This window comes from Parambassis ranga, unplaced genomic scaffold (genome assembly GCF_900634625.1).
Source record: "Parambassis ranga unplaced genomic scaffold, fParRan2.1 scaffold_32_arrow_ctg1, whole genome shotgun sequence".
NCBI classification, from domain to species: Eukaryota; Metazoa; Chordata; class Actinopteri; family Ambassidae; genus Parambassis; species Parambassis ranga.
Window position 1 is genome coordinate 1,623,893 of NW_021144802.1, and position 8,510 is coordinate 1,632,402.

General features: G+C 44.1%; 2 non-coding genes across 2 annotated transcripts; both read left to right on the forward strand.

Moving 5' to 3' along the window:
• The first annotated feature begins 2,495 nt into the window (after window positions 1-2,495).
• trnaq-uug (transfer RNA glutamine (anticodon UUG)) lies at window positions 2,496-2,567 on the forward strand. The gene has a single exon. It is a non-coding gene; the product is annotated as a tRNA-Gln (tRNA).
• A 5,595-nt stretch (window positions 2,568-8,162) lies between these two features.
• On the forward strand, window positions 8,163-8,235 carry trnak-uuu (transfer RNA lysine (anticodon UUU)). Its single transcript has one exon. It is a non-coding gene; the product is annotated as a tRNA-Lys (tRNA).
• Window positions 8,236-8,510: the final 275 nt, after the last annotated feature.

An 8,510-nucleotide genomic window follows, 5' to 3' on the forward strand; every position in this document is an offset into this window, starting at 1 on the left:
GGGGCATCGATCTTCAGTAATAACTGCTAATAATAATTATACAGAAGAAATGGTGCACTGGAGGAACAATAATACTTGATAAATACTGTACAGTGTGTGATGCACACTCTACTTTTAGGAACATCTAAAGTGTGAAGAAATAGGAGCTGTCATCACAATAAAGACGGACACAGTGCAACAGTCTGTTGCTAAAATGCTTCATCAAACAGCATCGGAGCTCAGCGACAAAAGTTCAAGTAATAAAGCAACAAAAGCATTAAAGGATGGTCATCGTGTCTGTTATATCAAATATAGATATGAACGGTATTAAACTGGCTGCTGAAACTACAGCTATGAAGCTATAGCTATGAAGTTCAGCTCGTATTAAGGAAGCTGTGATTAAGATTTTATTTTACTTTATTAGGGCCCAAGCACGAAACGTGCAAGAGCCTGGATTTAAACTGAATGTTTATTAATGTTTAGAATTTATTAGGTTTTATTTTTAGTTTACACTTACTACTTTACCTTTTTTTATATTTGTAACCTGTTTTTTGAGTATACATGGAGCACCTGGAATGAAAGCAATTTCCCCCTGGGATCAATAAAGTATTTCTGATTCTGATTCTGAAATGCAAGCATAAATGCATGTTACACCGTGTGGGCGGGGCAACGTCATGAAGTTGACCCTTCGCCACCATAGAGAAAGCTGCTGTGTTTCTTGATTTGTTCATCCTACCTGCCTCTTACTCTATCATGACATCAGCCCCTGTGCACCTTTTAAAACCCCCAAATCGTCATATGTGGGCGTGGCCACATGGCTCAGCAGCGCCCCCTGGAATGAGATCTGAGTCCCCGTTTGACCTACAGACATGAAAATTGGTACACATACGTATCACCTCTAGACGAGAAAAAAAGTCTCTTGGAGGTATCCTCTAAAACGCACAGGAAGTCCTGCATTGATCAGGAGGTGGTTTCGCTGATACCAGTCCACAGAGTTCTGCATCAGTCCTCTGTACTCTACGTCGACGTTGTCAGTGATGAAACCAACAATTGCAGTGTTGTTAGAGAACTTCTGCAGCACACAGCCGTCAGTGTTGTTTCTGAAGACCCACAGTTCTGGGCTCTCACATATTGTTCAGATTCAGATTCAGAAAATTTTATTTGTCTCTAAGTGAGCAGCTTGAAATATAAGACACAGTAAAATAGAATAGAGAATAGATACAAATAAAATATAAAATATTAAGTATGTACAGGTTATCAAGTCATAAATGTTATAACTATCCAAATGTCCATGAACAATGTAAACAGACTGTAAAGTGGCTGAAGTGCAAAAGTAAGCAGTAAACGGTAGTATTTGTATGTGCAAATTAAAACTATTGTGGTGTCTAGTGCAAGAGTGCACTAAAAGCACCAGGGCGACCGTTCAAGGCGCCCTTTTGGCTCTCAAAAATACATTTGCAGATTGCGGTACATACAAACAATATAATCACATAATGACATTGACCCTTGATTACAGTACACGTGGTAACGTGATGGAATTTTTTCATGGACACAGAGGATGGGGGGAGAAAACAACAGATACGGAGGCAGACGAGAAGGAAGGGAGGGGTAGGGAGGGGAATGTATGTGCGTCAGTTCCATGAGAAGTGTGTGCGATAGTATGACTGAGACCGCCAAGATGTTTACAGGCAGTTCACCAGTTGTCCTTGACGGGAGATAGGAGTTGCACAGGAGTCAGATAGGAGCACAGCTGCTGGGCTATTCTTCAGGGCCTCAGGAGGGGGGGGGGGGGGGGGGGGGGGGCAGACAGAAAATCAACCAAAATCATAACAACAATTTTCGATCTGTAATTAATTTGCCCAGATCAGTGATCGATAGGTCAGTCCGGCCTCAGTGCGCATTCGTCCCTTGCAGGTGCACGGAGAACCTTCGACATCTCTTCCAGCTTGACAGATATTCCTTCCATTGAGATCCTCAAATGGTCAGACTGTCTTCCGATGTTATCCACCCGCTTCCAGCCCTCTCCGGAGCGGGCTGAAATGTTGCAGATCAGCTCTTCCATCCGGTCCATCTTCTGATGTAATTCTGAGATCCGAGGTCCCATGAGCCCAGGGTCTTGTTTTGTGTCCACGCTTAGTGGTAGTGCCAATTTGCCAGCAGCGGCTTTTCCAACTTTTCGGTACAGCAGGACAGCTCCCACGCAATTCAGAAGTATGCCTACTACCAATGTCCAATAGATGAATAGATCCTCCACATCTTCTAGGGTCCCTTCAGGGCAGAGGGGTTCTCCCGGTGATGTCTTTCTTTGTGAGAAAATGTTGTCCAATGCACTGAGCGACCAATTTATTTGCTCCATGTCATAAAATTATCCCAAGGATAGCAAAGCTGGGTGTTCAGGGAATAAAAAGTCACAAAAATCACAGGACAGGACAAGCCTTATCTAGACATGGAGGACAGTCTCCTCATGGAGGACAGTCTCGCCGGATAGAGGAGGAGAAGAAGATCCATGTGAAGCAGGGTCCATGGTGTAATGGTTAGCACTCTGGACTTTGACTCCAGCGATCTGAGTTCAAATCTCAGTGGAACCTTTTGTTTGGATGGTAATACTGGTGTCCTAATCTAACAGTAGTCATAGTAGTCAACAGTCAGTAGTTGGTGTAAAGTAATTGGATTAGAGATTAGATTAGAATATGCATTGACTAGATTTATTTTGTAACTGTATCCCAAGCCTCCATAGATGATGAGAAATGCTGTCTTTCCACCCAGATGACTATAGCAGACTGTCAACACACACACACTAACTAGCACATTAATGCTAACATCAGTGGATAGCTGCTGCAATGTACGGTAAGTGTGTTATAGCTGTATAACACACTGTATAGAGTGTAACATGTATAGCCAGAAACTATGCCAGGGACTTGTGCAGGACTAGTTGATAGCCCATCATTAGAGTTTAAATGGGGGTGAAACCTGCTAGGAAGGGATGAAAGGACAGAGTTGTAAACAGGTGAGAGCTGATGGTTTTTTCACATAGATGACTCTTTCCGCCATCTATGTGAAATTGAAAAAAACTCTTCATTTCAGTTGAGATGATGAAGCCCAGTGCTTGGATGCTGTCCATTGAAGGAAAGGTGGTGGTGGGACCACACAACAGTTTCAGAGGACAGGAGGGGTTCATATATCAGTGAGTTACAGAAGAATCAGAAGGAAAGGAAACAGTGATGACTGCAGGTTTGGAGCAAACAATCAGTCCTGGAGTCTGAGCTGCTCTGATCGTGGTTACTCTGTCTGGCACAATAACAGAAAAAACACTCATCTCCTCCTCCTCTGGCTCTGACAGAGCAGCAGTGTATGTGGACTGTCCTGCTGGCACTCTGTCCTTCTACAGAGTCTCCTCTGACACACTGATCCACCTCCACACCTTCAGCACCACATTCACTCAGCCTCTACATGCTGGGTTCAGGTTGGGTTCTGGTTCCTCAGTGAGTCTGTGCTGTGTGTAGAAGCAGAGTGTGTGGAAGTGACAGCAGCTTCAACTTTGTGCTTTAAATGTTGATGATGTTTCACTTTCATTTGAATCACTGACTGTGATTTCAGGTCAGAACATGTTTTTGTCTTAGAAGCAGTGAAATGAAGAATGTGAAGCTGAATTTATGATCATGAACTTTGACATGTCCTCACAAATGAAACCCTTACATTAAGAAATGCATGATTCCATGTTGTTATGGCTCTGATATTAAAATGTAGTATTATAATAGGAGTTAATGGACCTAAGTGGAAAACACCATTTAAAACTGCTGCAATACAAACACTAATAACTCCAACTCAATATTTTGGATAAACTTTGACATGACAGATATAAAATAATGCCTGAGCCTCCCAACTTGTAAAATAACTTGTTTTGTGCATTTTTACATGAAATATTTGCATCATGCAAGCTACCTGGCATTTAAAGCGTTAAACTCCTCCAATGATGTCATGTTTGGTAGTTCTGAGCAGTCCTGAAGTTGTTCCACATATTGATGCAGAAAAATATGAATCTGTTCAGTTTTTAGAGCAGTTTTTAGAAGCGGACATTTTTGTCCCTGATGACACAAAGGGTAGTAAATGTGTTTCCCAGTGTTCTGGTGATGGATTAGAAACATTTAAGTTTGAATTCTAAAATTTGTGTTGAACTGCCCGATTGCCCTTTTTTCCCTCAACCTGTGACGTCGGCGGAACTGCGATCACTCACCTGCTCCTGCCCGGGACGTTAAAAAGAAGCAAAGACACGAAGAAAGACTCGGAGAGACACTGCAGCGCTACCACGCAGCTGTGGACCTTTCAAAAGCAAAAGCATTGAAGGCATTCAGTGCCACAATGGAGAGATGTGGATCTTGAGGAGCTGCGTGAATTCCTGGGGCTGCTGATCCTGGGCGGCATGTACCGGTCCAGACACGAGTCCATGAAGAGCCTCTGGGATGAAACAACAGGGAGGGTCATTTTTGCAGCCAAGATGTCCCAAAAAAGGTTTTCCTCCATCAACCTCGCTATGTGATTTGATGATCGACTGTCCTGGCCAGAGCGCCACAGGTGAGACAAGCTGGCTCCTGTGCGAGATCTGTGGACCCAATGGACCACCTGCATCCCAAAAATGTATAACCCAGCGAGGGATGTATGTGTTAATGAACAGCTGGTCCCTTTCAGGGGCCGCTGTTCGTTCAAACAATACATTCCCTCCAAACCCGCCAAGTACGGGTTAAAAATCTGGGTGCTGAGTGATGTGCAGACCTCCTATGCATGGAGATTGGAGTTGTACACAGAGGTCTGCCGCATCAGCACCCAGAGAACGGAACCAGGGGATGCGGGTGGTCCTTCAGCTAAGAATTTCCTTCGGGATTAATAAAGTTTTATCTTATCTTATCTTATCTTAACTGAAAAGGGCTACACAGTGACTGCGGGCAATTTTTTACATCTTTCCCCCTGGCTGCAGAGCTCCAAAAGGGCAAGATGGCTCTGGTTGGGACAGTGCGAAAAAATAAGCCAGAGCTCCCCCAGCAGCTGCTCACCGTGAAGCAGAGACAGGTGCTGTCCTCTTGCTTTGCATTCACCCAGGACTGGACAGCAGTGTCGTATGTACCGAAGAATGTGGTCCTCCGCAGTACAAAAAACGGGGAGCCAGTATTCCAGGAGTCTGGTAAGTTAAAGCCCCAGATCATCCTGGACTACAGCAAAGCCAAAGGAGCTGTGGACCACCTGGACCAGGTAAGCAACATATCAATTATTACCCAAGTTATTTACTTATGTACATGTTAAGTAAATACATTTGTATGTAGTATTATTATGTATTATTGTGATTGTCTGATATAGCCATACTATTTATTCAATTGTATTCCATATTTTACATATTATTGGAAGATTTCAGACTCTTTTTCATAATAAGAAGGTTGTGTGTAAATGTATTCAAACCATCTGAGCATTTCTTTTTCAGATGTGTGGTACATACTCGTGCCGGCGCAAGACACCGAGAGGGCCAACGTGCATTTTATATCACATGCTGGACATGTCTTGCTTCAATGCTTTTGTACTCTTTGTGGCTGTCGATCCTGCATGGAACAGCCAGAAAACCTGGTCCTTCAGGAAGAAGGAAGAAGGAAAAGAAGAAGAAGAAGAGGAAGAAAAAGAAGGGCCAGGGCCATCTAAAAGCCGCAAGCAGTGCACTTTGTGCTTCCAGCGCAGACGTGTGTGGAGCCACTGTGCCAAATGTGGGGCACACTGTGCCAAATGTGGGGCCCATGTCTGCAAAATGCGTCGTGATGTCATCTGCAGTGATTGCCTTAAAATGTTAAAAAATATTTCAAGATTTCTTCTAATTGTGTCAACAAAGACTGGACACTTTGCATATCACTGTCCTCCATGAGGAGACTGTCCTCCATGTCTAGGTAAGGCTTGCTGTCTAGCAGCTGGAGAAATGTCTTTCTGTGGCTGTGGCATTAGCTCAACATTGAATCATAAAGTCTATTTGTTGCATAACAGGAAGTGGTCTTGTATTAGGGTGTGACCCTCCTGAGAAGCAGAACCTCTCCTTTATAGGGGCTGTCTTGATAACACCTGAATGCTGCAGAGCATCTTCTTCTTTCCTGCTAAATAAATAATGGCCCTGTGGTCTGGTGGTGTCGGTTCACCTTGGACAGCGATGGACAGGAGGACAGGAAGGTCCGGCTGCTCTCAGCTGGGACCTGTGTGTGTCTGGGTGCACACACACCTGCAGTCTGCCCACAGTTACTGACGTAGCCACTCCGTCACACCCCAGCTGACACATGACCGCACCAGGTGGCTGCTGCTATGACAGATGGTGGTTGTCAGCATTCCTCGTTAGTATAGTGGATAGTATCTCCGCCTGTCACGCGGAAGACCGGGGTTCGATTCCCTGACGGCAAGAAAGACTTTTACCAGCAGATAGGATGATACTGACCCTGTACATTGCTGCTGCAATAGAAAACATTTCCCAGTTTGGGATAAATAAAATATTTGTTCTGTTCTGTTCTCTTCGTCTTGTGTCTTGTGAGCTTTAGATTATATTATTTCTTGGGCTCTGTGCTCTAAGTGTCTTAAAAATATGTGATTTCCTTTATTTACAGTGGTGCATGTCATGTGACTTTACTTATGCAACATGTATGATAATGTTCTGTCTCCTCTCATTTCCAGACGTGCAGCCAAAAACATGTGCAGTGATATGTGACGGTATCATCATGGTCTCAGAGAGAAGAGCTGAGTGTGTCTGTTCTGATCTGTGGATGCTTGTGTCTCTTCTCCCCTGTAGTTTCCTGCTTGTTGCTCCGTCACACGCCCTCTGCTGGTGAGCCGCGTCATTACACACAACCGCTCATGTAATGAGGCGAATTTATAACTTTTGACTTTATGTGGAGGAGGGATTGATTTTGGAATGAGGAGGCTGCAACCTGCGATGGCACCACTAGATGTCAGCTTCTCATAGTATTGGTGGTTCAGTGGTAGAATTCTCGCCTGCCACGCGGGAGGCCCGGGTTCGAAAGGGCCAATGCAATGACACTTTTAACTGAGGAACATGTGAGGGGACATATATTCACCTTCACATCTATGCTGTTGTTCAGCATGTTGTTTTTATATGTGTTAACAGACCTATCTGACTTCTGTTAACATCACTGTGACACACACACAGAGGCACTACACTTCACAGACGAGCTTCAGTGGTACAGTGCACATCACATTTGAAACAAGAGCACTTACCATCACTGGTAGTGAAGGTGTCACAGGAAGAATTACTGTGATGTTTTACCTTTAGAGCCTTTTTATAGAACACACTCATTTGATTTAAATTAAGAATGTTTGTTGGTGCAGTAGCCAGCATGAGCACTGTAGATGTCTTTATTTAAAGAAGAAAAAGAGAAAAGACCATGTTTCACCTCTTTCTGAGCCTCGTTAGTGCAGTAGGCAGCGAGTCAGCCTCATAATCTGAAGATTGTGACTTCAACTCTCACAAGGGGCACTTGTTTTAGAGCCAGAATACAGATTACAAAGAGCACACTGTATATTTACATGTCATCCGGGTCATGTTCATAGAGACCACTGAAGCAAGGCTGAAGCTGGGCATTGTTGGGAGCCAGTGTGCAGGGCAATAGTTGCTGCTGACAGCAAGCCTTATCTAGACATGGAGGACAGTCTCCTCATGGAGGACAGTGATATGCAAAGTGCTCAATGACACAATATTATAACAAATACTTATGAGACATTATATAAGAAAGACCAGTGCATCATGACTTCAGCTCCATTCAAAGCTTTAGGAGGCTTCATGGCCTCCATCACTCCATAAGACTGTTCCATCTGTTCTGCATCTCTGATATGTGCTGGGACGTGGTCGCTTGGATGTTTCACTGCAGCTCATCTAGTAATAATGTGTAACACATATATGAACATCAAGCTGATCATGTCATGCTAAACTGAGTCCTTGGAAGAGAAAACTGACATGTAACAAATAACAATTTCACTTTGTAGATTAAAGCAACATGTGTTTACACCAGAATTGGTCCTGTCAGCTGATATGAACAGGACTTCCTCCTCCACCCCCTCCACTGTCTGCACACACAGGAAGTTCACCCTTAATCAATGCTCTCTGTTTCAGTTAACCTGTCCGCACAGAATTAGTCTCTGACACAACATGTAGAGCCTGGATAGCTCAGTCGGTAGAGCATCAGACTTTTAATCTGAGGGTCCAGGGTTCAAGTCCCTGTTCAGGTGGAAAGCTTTGTACTCCTGTGACACAGTTCTAGGATGGCCATGTAGCAGCTCAACTTCACAAGAAGGAGACAGAGTTGGACGTACCATCTATGTAGATGTTTTTTAGCAAGCACATAACAAACATCAATAAATGTACCCACATGCTGGGAACCACAGGCAGCATGTGGTCCTGACAGCACACAACAGAAAAACCACCATACGTACAAAATGGCCGCTTTAAATAGCTGCTGCCACACCTGGAGTCCTCTCCCATCCCCAGATAGGTGATCTCCTTC